At 43.1% G+C, this 23038-nt stretch overlaps 1 protein-coding gene across 3 annotated transcripts in view; it reads left to right on the top strand.

The window, feature by feature from the left end:
- Positions 1-7961: 7961 nt before the first annotated feature.
- The window catches only part of FAR2 (fatty acyl-CoA reductase 2), a 145534-nt gene continuing 130457 nt past the window's right edge, over positions 7962-23038 (top strand). The window contains exon 1 of one of the 3 annotated variants that reach the window (XM_055712345.1): positions 7962-8107. The gene's annotated coding sequence lies outside the window, so the exon portion shown is untranslated. The other 2 variants (XM_027815070.2, XM_005446020.4) reach the window with 2 other exon arrangements.

Here is a 23038-nt window from a genome sequence, read left to right as displayed (position 1 = left end):
AGGTTTGAACTAAATTTACTCAGCATGACAGGTGACAAGATCTGTTAATATCATCTTCTTACTTTTAAACATTAATTGTAGACTTAATTTTTAAGTTTCTTCTCAGACTCCCTAACCTTCTCCTGTACCCTGGGTGAAGGCTTATAAATTATTGGGGAAAAAATGAAAATGTGGATTCCTTGTATGAAAAAAATAAAAGCAACATTACTTAAATGAACCAATTTCCTCCCTCAAACAAACAAACAAACAAAAAAAGCTAAATATATATCAGTAGCAAAATGGTTTTTTTAAACTTGTTTGTAATACGTGGCAAACATTTTTCTGTTTGGAGTCTGACTCATTTAGTACTTTTCAAATGTCTGTTACTCCATTAATGAGAATTTTAGGATTTGTCTAAAAGATAACTCAAAAAACACACCTTCCACTATGTTTCAGTTTGCTTCATTCACTCGGTGTATATTAAAGAATCATAGAATCATTTAGTTCAGAAAAAAACTTTAAGATCATCGAGTCCAACCATAAAGGTGGGGTGGGGTACAGTGATGGGTATTAAGTGGGGTGTAGCGATGGGTGTGTGAACTTTGAAGATTAGCTGACTTGTCCTGGCTCAGCGTGGCCAGGAAAGAGGGGCTGTGCATCTGTGTGACTGCTGTCACATCAGCAGAACTGGAGCATAGTCACAACCCAGAGAGTGTTTGTGTGAGGACACGTTGGCTGAAGTCCCCGCAGTCCTGAAAGCAGAGCACGCTGGAAGCTCTGTGCAGGCAGCGCTGTGAGTGTGCTTGCAACCTCCCACATGGGCAGCGGCAGAGCAGAAAGTCCGGTGAACAAGTCTTGAGTCGTTCTCTTTCCTTCATTTTGCTTCATTTGTGCCATCACCCAGCAACACAGATCATGGCACTGACTCAATAAAAATGGTGTTAACAGCACTCTAAAAACTAATGGGATGATAATTGTGTGTAATGTGTATGCACACCGGCCATGTTGTAACCGTGAGTCTCATAAAAGTTGTAGGAGGTAAAGCCTTTCCAAATGCAGTGTAACAACCGTATCAGAGAAAAGATTAGAGGGCAAGCTGACTTGCTACATCAGAAATATCAGAATTATGTACTGGAAGCCATAAAGATAACAGGTGTTCATTTAAGATCTAGTTGCTAAATAAGCATTATGTAAAAGAAATTTCAATCCTGTCCCTTGGATCAAAGAAGCTGGGCAGCCATAAGTAGGAATGAGTGGCTGGTTAAAGTTATTTTAATAAAGACATGATTTTCTGGCATCATCACACAGGGATTAGAATAAATTTCATAGTTATTTCGTTTAGTTTGTGTTGGTGTTTTTTTTTTCCTATAGGCCTCCACCCATAGTCAGGTTTTTCATGGCAGCTGAACTCTCTCTGTGCTGCTCTGCAGTCTGTTTTATACTTGGAGCAGGTGATCCTGCTAGCTGTGGTTCAGAATCTTCATCTGAATAAGCACTGTGTTACCAAAATGCAAGTGAAAGGTAAATATAGAATTATTTATTACCTAAAATCAGCTCCTCTTCTCAGAAGTTCCTTTCCTATACAGCAGTGGCAACAGGGCAACTTCAACCTTGAAGCTACATAAATATCATCGGTCAAACTGCAACTTTTTAAAGTTACAGGTAGAAAAAACAAGGTTAATTAACTTTGTGAGTTTTCTGTTATATTTCTTTTCCTCTCTGGATACCTAGTGGAAAATGATTGCTTTGGTCAGAATACCTCACAAAGATTGAATTGCTCTCATTGGCAAGAATTCAGAGAAACGCTGATGTCTGGGAAGGAGCCAAAGAAAGCTTATATCTTAATAAAATGGAAACAAAACAACAAAAAAATTGATGCTCAAGAGTGAATTTTGAGAACCTGTAGCATGAGTTTCCCAGTCTATCAAAGTACTTGCAGTCATCTTCAGAGGAAACTACAGATCTTTTGACTCCGTACTCTTTCATGCTGTTCATCCTTGTCCATCTTACCCTAAAAAAGCATGTAACATTTGTTTTCTATGCCCTCCCACAAGACTTGGGACAGATTAATATTGCTTCTCAAGCTGATCAGCATCTGGATAGTGCATATGGAACAACCATATCTGAGACCTTGACATACTCTCTCAGGGTTCTTTAGACAGGAATACAATCTCAAAATAAGGCAGCGGTAATACAGATGCTGCAGTTTTTCTCAGCAAGCAATAAACTTTATCATTTATATCCATCATGGTTAGAAAATGGAATTTGAAATAAATATTTCAGATATGGCCTTTTAAACATTTGGTTAAAAAGATTCTCTGCATCCATCTGGGAAAGCTCCATTGTGAACCTGACAAGCTCATGCTGAATGGCGTGCACGTGAGTGACTGCACGTGTGTATTGCACTTAGCATCTCCTGGATGCTCCTGCAGGAGATGGTCTTGCATCAGTAACTGTATGTCTCTGCAGCAGTCTCTAAATTGTGGGTTTATACTGCAAACGCCTTGCTGGCTCCCTTTCTCCTTTCTCTTCTGTTATGCCAGTGAACGGGAATTGACAGAGCTGTACCGATCAGCACCAGGTAAGGTTCTGGTCTAAAGAGTGAATGGAGCTCCCGACACTACGTGGAAACACTTCGGAGGCAGTGGCTGGACCTGCCCCTACCTCTGAGTTACTCTCCATGTTCTGTTTTACTCAAGGGACTTGGAAGAAAATAATTTTTATATGAGAGAGGAAGGTGGTATTAAAACTTACCTTGATGGAAGCACAAGGAAAAGACTGACACAGAATTTTCTTAAAGGGTACTTTCAAAACAGTACTCACCATTGCATAAGTTTGATAGTGTGAAACAAGTCCTTCTAACTAAAAGAGAGGACACAAAATTAAGCCTCAAATGTCCTTAGGAAAATAATTTCTTTAAAATGTCATGAATCATCCCTTGTGAACACCAATGTATTTATTACTCATAAAGCTTACTTTCTCAAGCAAGTATAAAACCAGAAATGTTATCACAATGTCTTTTTTCCATTTGCTTAGAAAAAGAGTGAAGGGTGTTTCACGCAGGCTGTGAAATTTGAGAGTTGTATGGCCTCTTTCTTGCCCAGAAGGTTGTGCCATGAGCACAGTGAAGGAGCTAGAACAGTACAAGCTGTGTGTACTTAACAAGCAGAAGGAGTTTTATAACATGGCCTAATCCTTCCCTACCTGAGTTGTCTCACATGCTTCTTGAGATGTTCTTTGACAAGATCTTGATCCTGGTTAAGGGAGCCTTTGCTAACAGCATGCCTCAGAATGGAGAGATGTTTTGTTTGGGGCCTCTGGATATGATGTGAACCCCAGATTTCCCCACCTACTAACTAGCAGGCAGTAAGTCTCTCTGAAAGTGAAACTTTCAAAGATAGTTGTTAAACCTGCAAAGCGTGCAATATTTTAAGCTCTTCCCTGATGTGAGTAGTGTATGCTTAGGTGGCAACAGGATCTATTGCAAGACAGCATCATTGTAGCTGGAAGCGTGATCTCAAGTGGGGAAATCAGAATATGCCTTTGCCTATATAAAGTAAACCATGGATGCTGGTCAGCACTGCAGCTAAAGCCAGGAGCTGGAGCAGCCTTTGAACTGAGGACCTGCCTTCATACCATCACGTAGCTGAACTTGGGAAGAAGTGTAGTTTATGTTTCTTGCCTTGCTGCTGCTGTTAAAGTTGAGGTCTCCTCTGTTTAGCTCTGGTCTCAGGTAGATGAAACAGCACAAACTCAGAGGTAACAAACAAGATTCACATAGACATTAATAAGGAGGAGTGTAAATGTTAATACTTCCTTGGTTGATCTAAGGGCATCAGATCTTCCTAATTAAGGATAAAGGTGCCAATTTCTACTCTTTTTGAGGTCAATGTCGGTAAGACCTAATTCAACCTGTAAAGTGCTCATAACTGAGAGTATATACGTTTCCCAGAATAATCCAACTCAGTTTCCTCAAGCTTTCAATAAAATAAAAGTATTTTTCTCTGTTCAAATGAGGCATGAAAAGGCAAGCTTAAAAGAAGTTGTTGAAGAAGGTTAAGAGCCACTAAAAAGCAGGGATAAAATAAATTTCAGCACTCAGACAACTTTGGCAATCTCTACTTCAAAAATAACAGTAATATTAAAATGACTTGAACCTTTACCCTTGATTCCTTTAGATTTCTGATACATTGATAGCCCTAAGGATCTGGATTTTTTTTTCCAGTTTACAGATCATCTGGACTTTTGCACTGTTTCTTCAGACTAAGCTGCTTTGCCTATATAACAAACAAACCAACCCAAACAAAACCCCATATCTGTGCTTATTTTTTCCAAAGTTGTTGAACAGATTTTTGTGGGTAATAGTAATTCCATGTTCAGGACAACACCTAACCTGAAAACAAGCAATAATATTTTTCAAGAGCTGGTCACAAATGTTCTGTCCAGCCTGTAAAGACTCAAGATGAGTACTATACTGATTTGGGGGGTTTAACCAAGTGTGGGAACCATACAGAGTTACTGTCAGTGATGTTTATTTTAACAGCAATGAAGTTCTTTAGTGCTTATATTAAAAGCCATCAGCGTCATAGAGTAGCTTTTAAAGTAATCAGCTGTTGTAGGATTTTTTTTCTCGTAAAACTAAGATATACCACAGATAAACTGCAACTAGGCCAGTTACTTGACTATAAATTAATTTCTTAAGAAATTGTATGCAATTCATCTTCTTGTGTAAAATAAGCAGATTAAGCACTTCGCTCCTGCATTTAAATAAAACTTTACTACTGCTAGGATAGGATCCTTTCACTAATGACCTGTGAATTACTTGAGGTTTCTTGTTAGGCATTTAAGTTATTATTCTGTTTAGATGCCTCATTGGGTTTTTGCTCCGAAGACTTTGTTGACACTCTCTTGAGGTCTCTAAAATTTTAATGATGTAAAGGTATGTCAATCAAGCTCCAGAAAAAATGAGTTTCTAAGTTTTTGGCTTTTTTTCAAGGAGACAGTATGTTAAACCTGCAAAAGAGGGCCACTTCGTTTTGAATCCATGGGCTATTTGAAACAAAACTTCCCGTACCTAATCCATACTCGTGAATTTGGCATATGAAGGGGGAAAGAACAAGAAGTCCTCACGAGATGATGTTTGTGCTTTGGCCTGTGTTGAAATGAGATACTGGGTAAGAAGACTGTGTCAACAGGTTACAGTAAGGCATTATTGCATCTGGTAGAGATCAGTAAATGCAACAGAAAGATTATTGACAGTCCTTGGAGGTATTAAGCTGCTCAACTGTCCCTAATTTCTGTGAAGCAATTGTTCCTTAGTTCATCATCCATGAAAGTTGAGAGGTTTTGTACTGAGACTAGTCTGTTGTCTGTCCCAAAGGTACTCAGTTATGTGTTACAAACATTCAACTCTTTCATCCTGATCTTCCGCCCCTCAGTAATCCATTAGATGTAGAGTTAGGGCACATCGTCAAAGGAAGTGAGGGAAGTGCCATTCCGATTCTTCCAAACTAGCTTCATGGACCCTCACCAGGCAACTTCCCTTAAGCAGTTTTGCATCAAATCATTTAATGGTACTTTGATATAAAATTTAACTTTCCTACCTTTACATTTTCTTTATATTGCTTTAGATACCACTTCAGATTTATGCAATCTCTAACAAGGTTGGTTTCAAACTCATGCCTCATCCTTGTGATACAGACTAAAGTCCCAGGCTTGCATCAGCTCTTTCATCAGCTCAGCCACTGCAATTAGTGACAGAATTAAGAGGGTACTCAAGAAAGAGCAAGGAAGGCTGGTATCTCGTTCTTCCCTGAGGGCAGAGTACCCTACAGAGTTTACATTTGGTACTCCTTTTAAGCATGTGTGATGTACTACTATAGCTAAAAGGCATTTTTCTCAGCCAAGTCTAGATTTCCCCCAGCCCTTGACACATTTGAGAGCTGCATTACTACCTTCAGTTCATTAGTTTAAAGGGTAACCTTCTCAGGTTGGCACTGTTTTAATGATTCTTTCTTGTTTCTTCATCTCCTTAATCGAATTACCCCCTAACTTTTCCCAGAGATTTCTGGGAAGCTGTCATGAACTGTCTCTGACACGCTACTTGTTCAATGTCCTAATTGGCTCATAGTTGGGAACTGCTCTTCAAGCCTGCCTGCTGTTTCGAAACTTCACAAAGCAGTTTCTGTAGGTTTGTACATTTGAATGTACTTTGTCTCCCATGCAACATCTCTTGAAAGAGTTTCTGCAAGAACTGATGCTTATCGAGCTCTCTATTCAATGTCCTGAAAGATAACTAACTAGCGACAGTTCTCTCTCTGTGCTTTCCAGAAACTTTCTTCCTGGATATTTTCCAAACTGCAAGATCACAGGTTTTGAACAAAGCCACCTCTGACTGCCTATTCTTTTAATTCACACCTTTGTCTACTTGTTCCCCATTTTGGTGCCAAGTAGTCACCTCCAGCAGGTAATTCAGGTGTGGCTTTTTCAGTTTAGCCAGAGGCCTGGCCAGTCTTCAAGGCAGATGTTTATGTTAAAGAGTATGCCTGAGATGTAGGGAACCAAAACCCTGTTTACTCAGAACTATCCAGGGAACCATCAGTCACTCTCTGCAAATAGCTGGGACTTCCTTGGGTAAGAACCACTTCCTCTGGTTTCTTTCCTTGCAAGTTCCCACTGGCTACATTTCCAATGACTGAATCTGAAACTCCTTTGCTAGAATCATTTAGGTTGGCAAAGACCCTTAAGATCATCGAGTCTAACTGTAAAAGGTGGTGTAGGTTGTTTTTCCTTGTAAAGGAAAAAATGAACTTGAACCCAGAGCTTCCCCTGTCCTGTCGAGTGCTCCAGTCCATTGAGATAGGCAGCACCTGGTTGTTTGTGAAGGCAGCAGCTGTGCTTCCAGCCGTACAAATGATGAAGTCAGTGTACTCCACATCCCACCCCTTTGCACTGGGTGAATTCCCTGAAGGGCTCTGTCTGACCCCACACATAGAAGCCTACTCCAACTCGGTAGGTGTAGTGTGGAGAGGGGTCAACACAGATCTTGTGTCCCAGGCGATCTGAACTTTTATGGTCCACATTGATCTGAGACCCCTACACCCAGGTATCACGTTAAGGGTAGCAGGACATGTTCTCTAAAGACGCCAGCCAGAATGAGGTGAACATGTGAAGGTTTTGGAGACTTCACCTAGTCTTAGGCTTCAGCTGCTGGTGCCCAGGTATGCAGAGGGACGTGCAGGGAGTTGTCATGTGGAAATGGCAGGCACCTGTAGCCTTTCAGCTTCTCGACAAAGGAGACGAGGCCTGGAGAACTGTGGCTGTGGGTGTAGTAGCTAATCCCTTTGTGTGTGGAGTTCTGATGGCTCTGATACCGATTCAGTCATCAGTGGGTATCTTACCCAACCTCTCTGGGACTGGTTTTTTTCAGAACTAATATACTGAAGACAGTAATTAGATAAATGCAATGTTTTAAGATTAATTAATGCTTGTACATACTGTAGGTGTAATAAGAGGATGTAAAAGCGTCATGTCTTGCTGATTCTCACATTGGGTTGAAAAGATCTTTCTGAGGGTGTATTTTCCACAGCCAAAGTGGTAAAACTAGTGTTGGCGGCACAGGTAGGGCTTTGCGGCTCAGGAGGTATGCTGTGCACCTTCTATTTTCCTATTGCTTGTAAGACAAATTGTGTAATTAACTTAATGTGCCGGTTTTATAACTCTGTTTCTGCGTGCAACGTTCTTCCTGCTCACTGTAAGCCCAGAGGTAAATTCTGCTGTAACCTGAAGAGCGAAGGTGTAATCACCGCGGGGGACCCCCGAGGGACCACTTCTGCTGCCCCTTGGTTGCGGATTCAGGAAGGTTTCGGTGTCGTCGTGTCCCTTCCCCTCCCAGCCGCGTGCGGGGGCCGCAGCCCAGCCCCCCGCCCGCAGCCCTCGCTGCCCGATCGCGCCGCGCTCCGGGCGGGCGGGGGCGGGGGGCGGGCGCGGGCCGGGCGGGGGCTCGGGGAGGCGCTGAGGAGCCGCCGCAGCCGCCACCGCCGCCGGTCGCCCCCTGCGCGCCGCCCCGGCCCCAGCGCCCCGGGGAGCCCGGAGGCGGCCGCGCCGGCAGGAGAGCCCCGCCGCTCCGGTAAGGCGAGGAGCCCTCCGGGAGGGAGCCTTTTCTCGCGGGCTCCTCTGACTTCCTCCGAGGGCTGCTGCGGCGTGCGCGGGTACCCTGCGGCACGGCGAGCGGGGGGGCGGCGGGCTGCGCAGGGGGGGACAGCGGGACGCGGCTTCGCCTCGCTGCTGCTGGGCGATGCCGGCAGCGGCGGGGACCGGGGGAGAGGGGGCGGCCTGAGGCGGGGGCGGACGCGGCGCCGAGTCCTGCCGGTGATGGCCCCGCTCGCCCACCCCCGGTGCGCCTGGCGTGCCGACCGGCTCCCGCTGCAGAGCCACGCCGCTCGCCGCTCACCCTGAGCGCGGCCACGGGCAAGCGGGGCCGGGCGCGGCGGCGGAGCGGAGCGCGGGCGGCCTGAGCCGCTCCGCATCCCCGGGCGGGCCGGCAGCCGCCTCCCCGGCCGCACGGCAGCGGCTGCGAGCGGCGGCAGCGGAGACGGCAGCGCAGAGGAGCTGCTCCTCCCTCACCCGGCCGGATATATAGTATCAGACCCAGAGGGGGAGGAGAGGTTTGTGGGTTTTTTTTTTTTTCTTTCTTTCTTTCTTTTTCTTTTTCCTCCTCCGTTTATTTGCCGGGAGTTGCTTTTGTGCTAGGGAAGGTGGGGGCAGCGGTTTGGAGAGAGGAATTGGTCGGAAAAGCGGTAATTGAAGGTAACAACCCGCTGGGGGACGGGGGACGACGACGGGCGGACACACAGGAGGAGGATGAGGCGACGCTGTGGAGGGATGATGCCCAAGAGGCGAGGGGGGCGGCGGGGGAGCCGGCCGGGGGCGGTGGGGCCGGGCCGGCTGCAGCGCCCGCGGCTGTAGGAGGCTCCGCCGGGGCCGTGCCGGGCCGTGCCGGGCAGGTACGGCGGGCCGGGGGCGAGCCCCGCCTCGGGGCAGCGCGGAGCCGAGCGGAGCCCCGGACCGCCCGGACCCGGGTGGTGCCCCGGGGCAGCGGCCGCCCCAGCCCAGCCGGCGCTCCGGGCGAGCCGGGCTGCAGCCCTGCGGGCGACTGAGCCCTTTCACCGCGGGTTTAGCTCCGGGTAGCGGTAATCCTCAGTGCGATGCTATAAAAAAAAAAAAAAAATGTCTAATATAATTTTAGGGGAGGCTTGCCTTTTTGTTTTCCCTGCTATTAGGCCCATACTTTTTTTTTTTAAAGTGTAGTATTTGACAGCAATACAGTTTTAATCATATGGGGAGGGCTCCTTATTACTGAGCCTTGGTGCTGTTTTCTGTCCCTTGATTGGGAAATTACTGGATACCCCGGCTGCCCGCCCACCCACAGGGCACCACTGAGATCTAACCCAAATGTGGTACAGGATCCTGTGAGGGTATCCTCGGTTTTCTAGAAACTAAAGACACATGACCTTGTCCTGTCTTACAGAGTTCTTTACAGTAATGTGGCTACTCGGAACAATTTGCTTTTAGGTCTTTGCCTCAGAGCCTTTTAAGGGCATAACTAGAGAGACGAATAACTAATGACAGACCATTATCTTGCAGTGGGAAGCAGTAAAGCTAAATGGGGGTTGTTTCACCCAGAAATATTGGACTATGAATTCACTTAAAAGACGAGTTTGGGATCTTTGTTTAGACTGAGATTTTACTGTCAGTGAAGGTCGTTATTAGGCTAGAACAAATATACTTCAAAATCCATATCTGGTCTAATCCTGGTTCGCTTAAATTTGTATTGAAGTAAGTGTAAAATTGAACTATTGGGTGATCTCAAAGGTGTAATAAAATGCATGGCCTTTCAGAAGCGTTTGATACCAAAGCTCACATTGCTTTGGCACATTACAGTGCAACTTTCTGCATGTGCTGGCATTCTGGGAACCTTCATCTCCACTTGATAAGGAGCTGATAGCAGTTTAGAGACCTGCTACTGTGGTTTGTTTTCATTTGCATCTACGGTATCAAAAGCACCGTCATTTCCTGCTTACCTGTAATGTTCTTGAGCAGGAAAGTGCAAGTTCTGTTCATTACTGTATAATGTACTCATCTTCTCTTTAAAGTAACTGCATAGTTTAAAAATTACACTGATAGTTGCTGTAGAGAAGTTGTAAAATCCCTGCTATGATGTAGTGCTTTAATCTCCAGATCTATTGTGTTCTCTTGCTCTGATAAGCTATAGTTTTGTAGAAACAAGTTTTTAAAACATTTCCTCTGTGTTTTGGGGTGTTTGCCTAAGTTGAAGTCACCATAAACTTCAATACATAGGTGATGATAATAGAAAATTGGGGGGGCAGGGGGGAGATGCACTCACTCAAAGGTATCTGAATTAAACATGAAGCAATAGCAGACTTAGGCTGGCCTTTGGCTATATTTAGGGGATGTTGGAGGATGCATCTGATACTGTAACAAAGCTGCAAATTCCTCTCTTTGCCCATTTGGGTTTCAATTCTAATCCCTATTAAGGCTTGTTTAAATTAGTGGTGGGGAAATGTAGTTTTAAAACATCCTGAAGGCTGTGTAAGAAAGGCTGAGTAAAACACATAGTATGTCAGCTGGACAGAAAAAGAAGAATCTAGAGATAAACTGCCTGAAAAGTAGTAGAAAATGACCTGTTAACAGGCACAAACTTTGTGGCTCTGTTAAGGAGGCAGCTTTGACTGATAAATTTCCCATGCTCACCCCAAAGTCAGTTCAGATCTGACAGGCCTGGATCTCCAGGTGGGTGGGCAGGTGGGTGATGTGGGGATGCTGGCAGGGAGAACATTGGTAATCACAGGGCAGAAGAATTATGGCAGGGAACATGGGTATTATGACCAAAGGCACAGAGACTGCCATTTGGTCTGCATGGTATGGTAGAGGCACACAGTGAGTGGCCAGTGTCTTCAGAAATCTCTTGGATATTGACGATTTCAATTCCTGTGGCAGAATGTAGATCCTTGCTCTGAGGGCCCAGTTTGCAGCATTAGACTGTCATTGTACAAAAACTTTTCAATTTTTTTTTCCTTACATTCCACACAGGAATCGATCGATTTGCCAGTTGTTTGTTTTGTTTTTTTTTTTTTTCCCCAGTGACAAATCATTTAGATCTATACAAGTGACAGATCACATAGATGAGGGCATAAGGAAGGAGAAAACAAATACATGTTTTGAAATGGAAAGCGCAGAGGCACACCCTTTTTTTTTTTTTTTTTTTTTCTTCCTGGTGATAACCACAGGTCTGAGTAGTTAACAGAAGCTGAAGGGCAGTGGAGAGTAACTGTGGGGTTGGGGGAACTCCACTAATAAGTATTCAGCTCACCTGGGGACAGTTGCTTATCTTACTGTGGTGGTGTTTGGGTTTGCTGCATTTGTAGGAAAATGTTGGGGATAATTGCTGCAGGGGATAGTATTAGCATTGCTCAGTAGCTGCATTATTACTATAAAAAAATTATAGCATTCTTATTCCCTGAGGGTCCTGGGTCCACAAAGGAGGCTTAAGAAATGAAAGTTTCAATTTTGCAATGCTGTCCAATGAGATTAACATTATCTAAGTTGTTAGTGGTAGGTTATGGAAGGAGTTAGGCATCTCCAGACATACCTAGAAATAAGTATCATCTGAAGCATGTTCAGTTTCCTGGCTGAACAAGCTCATACCCAAAGGCAGTCCTTGTCTGGGAGCTGTTCACCTGCATTAATGTGGAGCTGTGCTGGAACTAACCAAAACTGGCCTCTCCACAAGGCAAAGGGTGTGACTCAGTGGTCATTTTAATTTGGCATAAATGTGGGCTCCTGCCAAAGGGTCAGCCTGCCCGCCTCACCTCTGGCAACGCATTCCTGATCTCTCCCTTGTGCTGGTACTATCACAGCCAAATGCAAATCCGCTCTTGGTGTTGCTGTTGGCCTGGCTTTCAGTTGGATGAGTTCCTGGCTCTGACTCAATGCATGACTAAAATGCATCAAGGAGTCAGCTGAGGCATGCACTTGGGGGAAGAGCAGGCCAATTCTCATCGCACTCGGTAGGAGCCCCATTTGGACCAGATTAAAATAAGGGTGGACCTGCAGCCTGACAAGCTCACTCAGTGCTGTGTTAACACTTCTGCATGGCTTCCAGATTTGGTTTGGCTTGTATCTGGCCAATTTGGAGAGCAAGGAGAGGTAGCTGTCTGTCTCCAGTCACCTGTGTAGACGTACTCTACTATTCAAGGGCTTGATGAACCGAGTGGAAGAGGAAACTTGGACGACCAAAAGTTGGTTTAAACACATGTGTTCTTGAAGGAGGTGGGACCTTACTCTGGCATGCTAAAAATTACCTCCTGCTGCTCAGGATGTGGAGCTCTGAATTGAGGTTTGGGGTCAGTTTTGCCAATGACCTTTACCACCACTCCTGTTGCTTCTAAGTCTGCCTGCCCTGTATTTAAATTGCAGACAACTTCAGCTACAGTCTTTCTCTTTTGCTCATGGCCTGTGCTGATAAAGGCGAGGGTTGAGGCATGAGTTCTTTGTTGCTGTGGTGATGCTGACAACAATGATTTCTCAGCACGGGATGGTCATAGCCATAGGGAGCAGTCATGGGGCAGCGTTTCCCTCATTCGCTGTCTTGTGTGATGTCTACTGGACTGCTGTGAATCAGTCCCCATGGACTGCTGTATAGTGTCACCATGCACTTGTAGCATCTCAGCCTTCTTTATATGGAGCCATGTCTGGCAAAAGTCCATTTTCATTTGTTATCACAGCAAAGAGTATACTACAGCAGGTGCTTTGCCTTTTATTGCATTTTTTCCATTTGAATTTTGAATGGTAAGACTGTAACTATTTATTTTTTTTAGCACCATCTAAGGTAGACATTTTATCTGTTGGTTGGTTGTTTTTTTAAATTCTCATATAAATAGTACTTTCAGACTTTCTTTAGAAAATGTAGTTGTCTTTGGGTGGTATACAGTGTTAAAATTACAGGTAATTAGGTCTTTACATAGTGAAATAGTTAATAGTAGGATCTTGTGTGTAGGCATATAATTTTCTATTGGTAATTATTGGAAACTGGAAATCCACTCTCCCGCAAATCTCTGGCTACATTCACTTTTGTTAAAGCACGAGGCATATTGAAGTTTTAGCAAAAATACCTGTAATTCAACTACAGTTGTGTTTGGTTCTAAGCTTATATTAGCTGTCTTTTGAAAGAGTTGCTTGTACATGTATTTCTCTCTTTTTGTTTGTACCTATGCCTAGGCAGTTTCAAGTGACTGGAAATTGCATAGGGCTCTGTTCTTCCACTCATGCTCACAGAAAAGGATACCTTGTGCCATAAGAATATACTATTGTGTTTAACTCCAGTGTTTTCTCCTTCCTGAAAGTAATTGTGGAGCAGCTGTGCCCCTAAGAGATGCATATTATAGGTTTTCCTCATACTTCATTTCATTTTTAACCCATTATGCCAGTATCCATCACATGTATCTGCTTTGAGAAGCAATAAGTTGTCCTGTGGCATTAACAGAACAAATACGAAGCTTAACAACTGGTTAACTCATGCAAGGATGGCAGGACTGATCACAAACCTGGATACTTACAGGTAATTTCTAAAGCTTTCAGCCTTGCCTTATCCAAACCCAGATCTGCATTTTATTGCACCCAAAGGTGAGAGGCGATTTTACCACAGGGTGTTCTCTGGAAACAAATGTAAGTTTTTGATTCCAAGTTTGAATAGCTTGTGTCCACCTTCATTGTAGACTCAGTTTTTACTACTGTTTCTGCAATGCTGTATAAGGTTGGTGCCAGCTAGATTGACAATTCCTTTTTTTTTTTTTTTTTTAATTTTACCTTCCTGAAAGCAACCATAAACCCTGGTGACTGAAGGAAAGAAAGGTTCCCTGATTTCCCGTAAAGAGCGTGGATTCATTTTGCCATAGATAGTTCGGGAGGGTCTTTTCTTATTCAGGGGATGCTGAATATAAATACATGGTAGTGTCACAACCCTCTGTAGAATATTCCTTCATAAAATATCTTGATACTGTGATAGAAATTATGAAAATGTAAATTGATTGCAATTTGTAAACAGTGCTATATATGAAAAATAAGGAAAATATTCTTACAAAGCTATACACTTATTCTTATTTTCTACTTGTTTAAGTAGTGTAAGTCTAATGTTGACATCGAGTCAATCCATTAACCTGCTTCTGAGGAAAATCTGAAAAGCAGAGATGCTATGTAGAAAAGGTACCAACCCTCTTCAGGAGCGTAATTCCTACAATATATCTTAGTAAATCTTAAAAGAGAGATTCTTAATTTATTCACTAAATGCTTGGGAATTAAGAGCACAGCAGTCTTCTGAAAGGTTCTTTGAGATGGGCGTGCCGTTAACAGTGGGCTGTACAGATGGGTTTGATAACAGCCAAAGGTGGTACCATTTAGTGATTCATTGGTGGGACATGAAATTGCCTGAGTCATCTTAATAGGTGTACTGTGATATCTCAAAAGGGAGTTACAATTGACTAACTAGTGGTGTGCTACACAGCTGATGCGGCGTGCAGAAAACAACAGCCTGATGCTAGCACTGTTTTCTCATTAGTAGTGGGTCTTTGCTCCCTAAGTAAAGTAATGATAATTTGGAGAAGGTTGTAGCTGCAGCAGCCATCACTGTTTTGGCCAAACACACAAGATTCATTTGGAAATATGTTTCTCTGTTACTGCTCTCGTTGACACATGAAACTTTTTTTTACCTGCTCTCTCTGTTTTGAGATACAGTGTGAATAATTGTGCTTCTCTGAGCATTGCTCCCCATTGCAGTGTCACTCTACGACTAACGAGACAAGATTATTCACCATTTGTGAAAGTTTGTTTGATTATGCAGGGTTGAAGCCTCTGACATGCCTCCTTCATCACCAAAGCCTTCAGAAACATGAGCTAGTGCTTTTGGCAGAGGTCTGTACAGGAAGGCACGTGTTTGCGCCTGGATTCAGCGCTGGAGCATTCAGTGATGCCTCACTCTTAGGTACTGTCCTCTGATGTGGTCAGAAGTAACACGTTCAGAAGCAACTCCCAGAAGCAAAGTGGTCGTGATCCGTGGTGAATCACAGTGCTAGACTGCTGAAACCAGAAGCTCTGCCCCTTCTTTTCCTGGCTGGGACCAGGAAACAGAGGTGGTTTTGTGGCTCCAGTCATATGACGACGTGGCTGGTTGGCCTGTATTGGCTTGCATTTGGCTGGGCTTCTGCAGTAAGGCAGAAGCAGTTTGGAGGTGGGATGAACATGAGTGAGTAAGCTTTGCCGGTCCTATCCTGGCATTGTGGCAGCCCGTGAGGTCAGCTGCTGCGGGTTTTCTTGATTGAGGCAAGGAAAGAAAAGGGGAACTGCTTTTTCTGCCAGTATCCTGCAGAGCTGCTAGGATGGTGGAGCCAGGGACTGCCGCAGATCTTTTCAAAACCATCTGCTTTTACCACCTGTCTTTGCTTATTCACAAACACATAGTCTTACTGGGCATTAGTATTAAAAATCTTTCTCTTGAAGTGTAAAAAAAGTCTCTTCTGAAATTCCCCCATTATATGCCCATAGCTCAAGCATAAAAATGTATGTTTCTTCTGCAATTCCCCCATTATATGCCCATAGCTAAGTCGGGGACTACAGAAGTGCTCTGTTGTGAGGGAAAAGGGGGGAAGAGAGAGGAAAGGACTTGCCGGCCAAACATAAAACACTTTCTGATGTTGTACATGCTCACAGTGCTGTCAGTGGGACTTATCTTTGTTATCAGCTGGTCTGAAATGGACGACATGATTCTGCTGAAACCTAATTTTAAGGACAGTTTTGAGGGTGGAATTTTGATACACAAGGAGCCCTTAGCAAAACTTCTATTGCATGCACTGATATCAGCTTATTCATTGCTTCTAGCTTTAAGTCAAGGAGAACATCACAGTGTAGGACCACTTACAGATTTCCTTTGGCTATTGAATTGAATGTTATTGCTGTAAAGCACCCAGCTCCTGTGTTGGATGAAAAATTTTTGAAGAGGCTGAGACTGTTTGTCCCCAGGCCATTAATTAGACACCCGAACTTTCATGTATTCACATTTCTAAATCGAATGTGACAGGCAGAATTATACCCTTAGTTAACCCTCGCTTCATATAACTGCGGCTTCACTGCTTTACTTCTCATCCTGCAGACTGCAAAGAAACAATTTACTTGCTTTGCTGACAAAAGATCTGTTTATGCAAACTCAGAGCTCTCATAGCCATGTAGTCTAATGTTACATGCGGTAAATTCCACTTTATTCCTGTGAGTGCAGCTGGAACTTCGCAGCCTAGCTTTTTACGTGCCCTATGATCCTTTCTCCAGTAACGTATGTTATTGCTTTGATATGGTTCTGCTTGTACCTCCCTATGGAGCCCTTCAGTTTGCCATCTGCAGGAAGAAATTAAATCCGAGATCAAGACATTGCAGACATTGAATGACATTATCTTCTACCAGTGACCTCCTTCAAGCCCTCATTGCTGCTATCTTTATTAGATACTCCACAGCAAACTGACTAAGCTAATACACTCCTAGTGTGGAACAAAGTGTCAGTGATCTCCTCTGTGCATTTTTGTGCCTTTCTTTGCATCTGAAATAAACTTAATGACACCGCTGCAGAGAGGAGAGGGCAAGGAGCCCCAAGGTACCAGGGTTGCTCTGTTGTATGTATCAAAACAACCATCAAATCTTGCACCTTGGTGCAGGAGTCAAACATGTCAACTCAGTGGGAAACTCAGGGTTCTGCAGGTAACTGGTAACTTTCGCTATAGCACTGTCTAGCTGTAGTTTTATTTTTTCTTCATTCTTATGTTTACGTTCAGTGATTGCTGCCTTGTACCATGTACCCTCAAAGCAGCCTGTGGGTTTCTACTATACTTGAATTCAATGTTTCAGAGCATCCTAAACAAAATATTTATTTGATGGGAAATGTTGATCTTGATGCGTTTCTCAGTTAATATTTTACCTCCCCTGTTTCCTAATCCCTGTGTTCTCTCCCAGGATTTTGTTTTGTTCCTTTTCCTCACTCTGCTGTCACTAAACTGAGGAAGGAGATAAAGTATCTAACTGTATCCACAAAGACTGATTTCATGCCTGAGATGTATCACTTCACCTTCATTTTGGCCTGACACTGACCCTTCATTGCTGTGTAGCATCAGGCAAACTACTGGCTGTGCATTAATCCCTGTGGCTCAGAAAAGAATTCAACCCATCTCTACCATGTTCTGAACTCATTTATGCTAAAATGAGTGCTTTACAGACACCTGGCTCAAATCCTGGGTGCTGCAGAATCCAAGTCAGTTGATACATGGAGAAGAGTTGTTCAGTTCCTGGTACTGGAATGCTGCTCCCTACATGTGTTTCAAGGGGCATCAGGTGTTTTGGTCCAGTGGGTTTTTTTCTGCTGAACATTTGTATTGGACCATATACAACTGAGATGCAGGCAGTTGTTGACCTGCAGATGTTAACACTGAATTCTCTACCAATGGCAAGTCTTGCTTTGACTAGCTCAGGGTTTTTCAAGAACTGATTAGGCATTGCTTACTGCTGATGAACTCACCCACAAAGAATTTCCAGCAAGCAAGTCGGGGATCAGATGAAACTATATGCTTCCAAGACGATGTGATAACATCCCATATTTAAATACGAAGTCTCTGGATTCTGCCAACGGAGTAATACTCTTGAACCAACCGCATATGCAAAACTAAACTTTGATCTGACAGCAAGTCAGTCACAGCATACAGGTGCATTAGCTGTTCATACTACACCACCTGGAGGGGGTCTTACTTCTCAGGTTTCTCTCATAAACCTTTTGCCTGTTAATGTTACGTTTACTACAGCTTTGGTTTTCAAGTAATAAATGGTTGTATTTCAGTAGCCACCTTTCTGCTGGTGAATCATAAACAGGCTGAAGTTGCATTAATACTGCACACATTTCTGTCATCTTTTCTGAAGGGCTGGGTTTCCCCCAGACCAGGATGGTGACATACATAGGAGGACAGGTTGCTTTTTGACTGTCTCTCCTTTGTTCTTAAAGCTAAATATGATTTTAAACTTGTAGTCTTAAAGGTTATAGGTTGGCACATCTAACTGTCAATATTTCACCTTAACAAATGGATAGTTATGTTGAAAAATGAAAAAAATAATATGCAGTGCCAGTTTCCATAGCTGACCATAGATTGCATCCTTGAAGATGGGGAAGTTCTTGCCTTCTGAAGCAACATAATCTGCATTTATCAAAACCCAAGTACTTTACTCATCACTAACATTTAATTTCCATGGCAACCTACATAACTCTTGTTCTGGGAGATGAAGTAAATTGATCCAGAGCCCTTCATAAGAACTGGTCTGTGGTCTAAGGTTCATGTGTTTGAAATGTTAAAACAGTCACGATACTGTAAAAGTAAAGCTGTCTTTCATTGAGTGACAGGGTGCCTTCAAAGAGAGCAATTCTCTTCTTTTCCACATATGTCTACATCTAATGTGACTAAAGTGATTGTGAGCCCTTAAATAAAAATAAAAAGTGGAATTCTAGAAGTAGGTCTTGTAGCATTCCTAGATATATATCAGGAAACTTGAATCTTGTCTCATGGGTAACAAGAGTAAGCTAAAATTATGTCTGATAATTGGAAGTAATCAAGATAATAAGATTCTTTTTCACATGATGCATGCAAGTCCTCATATTTTTTCACTCTAAACATATTTTTTCATTGTGTTGTCTGTGTTTTCATTCTGGAGTAGCATTGGCAGCATTTGGTGCTTTGCTCCATGTAGCTTTATACAAATACCACACCGTACTGCCGACTCTTTAATAAAAAAAGAGTACCTCCAAATTTTCTTTTATTGTCTCTTTCTGTCTTTGAAATTCTTACCTGCTATGTGCAACTGTGTGTCCTGTCCCTGCAACATATAGTGCCCAAAATATCCTTTCAGGGCTACTTTTAATCTAAAGTGCTCAATAATTGCCAGCAGCAGCTTCCTTTAAACTCATGATAGAATTTTTTCTAGGATGTCCCATAGGTAGTTGTTTTTTTATTCTGTACAGTGCTGTGCAAAACTCTTATCAAAACAGAACTTTCCACTTGTACTGGTAGAGGTATTGCATCTATTTGACACTTGCTTTGAAGGTTTAGGAAGATTAAGGCCAGGAGAATACGCTGTTAACTATAATTCTGTGACAAAGAGGTCATACTTCATTGCTTTATATTTTTAAAATGCCATGTTCTCCATATTTTATGGAAAATTACCTTCTTTAAAAAGCAAATTCTGAATCTCCTATTCATAAATTGTAAACCTACAACTGTAGAAGCCACTTGTTCAGCGCATCTCCATTGATTAAATCATCTCTTTAATATATTGCAAATAAATACCTGGTGTAGTGTTAGCAAGGCACCATATGTTCTGATGTCTTAGGATAAACATAAAAATAATGTGTCTCCACCAGAACTGCATGATGTGACAACAAAATACACTGGGCCACAGGTGAAGTGTCCTCTTATCATCTTGAGAATGTTTTTTGCCAGAACACGTTGATTTTATTGCTATAGTAAGTCTCTTGCCTCTGCACTTTGTGTTTACTCGCATGCTCATTGGAGCTGTGCGTTTTCCTTATAATCGTGCGGCATTAGTCCTTGAAAGCAAAGGGAGCATAGCAGAGGACACGAGTGATAATCCATGGTACAAGGTATGTAGAGTTTCAGTAAAAGCGATAGTTTTCAAATCAGATAAAGAGGTCTGCCAGTGCGCCACATGCTAAATGAAGAGTAGTAAGGTAGTGATTTGTGCTTGTTTCCCGTTTGACTGTTAACAATGAAAATAAGATTAACACAGTAGACACGCGTTGCATTAACATATATGGTAGGGAGTGGTGTTTAAAAGCTGCCTGTGGTGGGAATGGCTTGCCTTCTTTTGTTCCAACCTAGCACTGAGAGCTAGCAGCAGCACAGTGGGGTTTGTCTCAAGACCCCTGGCAGCAGTGCCATAAGAGAACATTCTGGTCCTCATGTTTCTTGACACAGAAGCAAGCAGTGACAACTCTGTGGGTCCCTGGTAAATTCAGAGGGTATGTAGTAGTTGTGCACTGAGCGTTCAGGAAGGTAACCTGGCAGGTTTGCCAAGGCAGCGGTGAGTTCTCTGCGTCAGTGAAGGGGACTCATACTGAGTGTCCTTCCTTCCCGTGTGGTGAAAATTAATTAATAAATTAATTAAAATCAATTAATAAAACTGATTACTACTCTTGAAAAAGTCTTTGTCTTTAATTAGGAATCATCTAACTTGGATAGGGAGCTCAGGGAGCTCAAGAACAACTGTAATGAGCAGGTGGTGTTTGTCCTGCGCATCTTTTGAACAAGCAAGGTGTGAGCAGGACCATCCAGATGATAAATCCTGTGTGCAGCTCTGTCATGACGGTAACTCCACTGCGCTCGGGTGCCTGGCCAACGGCCCCGGCGCGTGTGAACCTTACGAATCATGAGACAGCGCGCACCTGCACTTAGCCTAAACTTGAAAGTTTACATATACTAGGTATGTAAACTATTTTTGTTTTTCACTGAGTATAAAGCCGGGCCAGCTCCGGGACTGGTCCAGAAGCTTCACCTACGGGTGGACAGACCGCTTAGGAATTTTCCCAGTTACCAAGAGACCCCTGGCACCAGCTGAAATGGTGCTGCCCAGCCAAAGTGTGGGCCTGGATAATGCTAAGGTGGGAATTAGGTGACGTATCCTTTTCTTAGTCTGTAACGCTTTGCAGTAATGATCTCATGCTTTGCTCCTATTGCTCTTTTATCATATTGTGCATAATAACTAGTACTATTTCCTTTTATCATATTGTGTGCTGTTTTCCTGTATTATATTATAATAAACTGCATTTACTCTTATATTTGATTTGGAATTCATTTTGCTTGGTATGTAGTCAATCAGCAAAACACCCTGAAGGAACCACATCCTAGCAGAATCCACATAGAGCATAGTAATTTTAGCCCTGTTAAGCAAGTGTAAGGTCATGTGTCAGAAGGGTGAGTTCTTCATTCCTTCAGTTATTTTGGAGATGCTGTTAAGGTTAGGGTCAAAAGTTTTCTCTTTGTGCTGTGAGTATTTCTCAGCTTTCTGTTCTTCTCCCTTAATCAATATTTAGAGGCCTAGTGCTCTGAAGATTTGGGCTTTCTTCCTTCCGATATAGCTGGCTACTTGTGAGAAGTACTGTTTGCTAGATGGCTGTTAATTAAGGTCAAGGGGTACAGCACTTCCATATTTTATAAGGGCAGGGTGAGGATAAATACTTTGTTCTCAGAGCCCAAGCAGCATGGCATTGAGCGTGCGGGCAAGGGATGACCTGTTTTGCAATGTGGCCCACCGAGCCAGAGGCGTGATAAATTCCTATTCCAAATACGATACTGTACAAAAGCAAAGATTGTCTAGGAGAACATAATTAAGCAGTGTTGCACAGGAAACAGAGAATATTTTGCCCTTCAGAACTACTTAGAAAAGCTGGTTATCTTCAAATCCAGCAGGTTGGATGGGATCTATGCTAGGATTCTGAAGGACATGGGTGATGCAATTGTAGTTCTGTTCTAAATTTTGCAATTAAATGACCAACTGTGTGGATGCGGGGACATCAGTGGATATAGCATTGTCTGACTTTGACTTCAGTGAGGTTTTTGCTGTCTCTCACTGAGGAGGCTGTGGAAGAATGGGCTGGAGATATGGATTGTTAGATCCATAGATTGCATGGATATCTGGGTTCAAAGGGTAGTCTTCAATAGCTCAGTGTCCCATTAAGAGACAAGTAATAAGTAGCCTGTGAGGGCTTGGGCCAGTAGTGCTACATCTCTGTTGAACAGAGTGCACCCTGAGAAAAGTCATAGATCACATTAAATTGGCAGGAGAGAGATTTTAATACACCAAATGGTAGAGATTCAATTCAGCTAGACCTTAAGAAACCTGAGCTTTGGACCAACAGAAACCTCATGAAGTTCCATGAGAATAATCACAGTTCTGTGCCTGTGCAGATGAACTCTGTGCAACGGTACAGGCTGGGAAACTGCTGGCTGAAGAGAACATCTGTGGGAAAGCAATGGGATCTTATGGTTGCTACCAGGTGGAAAGTGAGCCAGTGACATGTTTTCATTGCAAATAAGGCAAACGGCATAGTGGTCTACACCAAAAGCGTGGCCAGCCGATCAGGGGGAGTTACAGTCCTCCTCATCACCGTTGTGTACTGTGCTTTTCCAGTTAGTTTTGAGGTTAGTCAAATGAAAAGGACAGTGCTTAAAAAATGGAAAGAGGATGCAACAGAGGACTGCTAAGATTATTTGAGCCATGGGACCCATGAGCTATGAGGAGAGGTTGAAGGAATTGGGCTAGTTTAGTCTGGCCAAAAAAGAGGCTAAGGGGCAGTCTTGTAGAAGCCTGTAGCTGCTTGAAAAGGAGTTGCAATAACTATGGAGCTGAAATCTTATGAGTGGCAGATCATAAAAACAAGGGGTGACTGTCAGAAGTTGCAGATTGAGAAGTTCAGATTGGCCATTAGAAAAATAGTTTTTCACTAAGGAATAGTGGCAGGACTTTTTTAATATTTCACCCAGAGAGGTGGTGGAATCTTTCCTCGGAGGTTTTCAAGACTCAGCTGGACCAAGCTGTGGATAACCTGATCTATAATTGGTGACAGTCCCTCTTCAAGCAGAGGCTTTAACTGGTGATCTGCAGAGGTCCCTCCCAACCAGCTTTTCTGTGATTCTAACGTCAAAGTAGTTAGAGCCTGCCCAGGGCAGCAGGGCTGTGCAATTTTGTAAGGTTCTGACATTTCTGTGTCCGCAATGGTGGATTTGGAATGGTGGACAATGGAAGTGCCTCTTCTACAAAGATTTCCTCCTTGCCATCAACTTGAATTGTATCTATGTACAAGTCATCCTTAACACTATGTGATATTAGGTAGGCTTAAGTTGCTTAGCCATTTTGAAATTTTCTGCCTTTTTGACATGCCTTTGGGAAA

The sequence above is a fragment of the Falco cherrug genome, chromosome 5 (genome assembly GCF_023634085.1).
Source record: "Falco cherrug isolate bFalChe1 chromosome 5, bFalChe1.pri, whole genome shotgun sequence".
In the NCBI taxonomy this organism is placed as follows: Eukaryota; Metazoa; Chordata; class Aves; order Falconiformes; family Falconidae; genus Falco; species Falco cherrug.
This window is presented reverse-complemented; position numbering and strand designations above follow the sequence as displayed.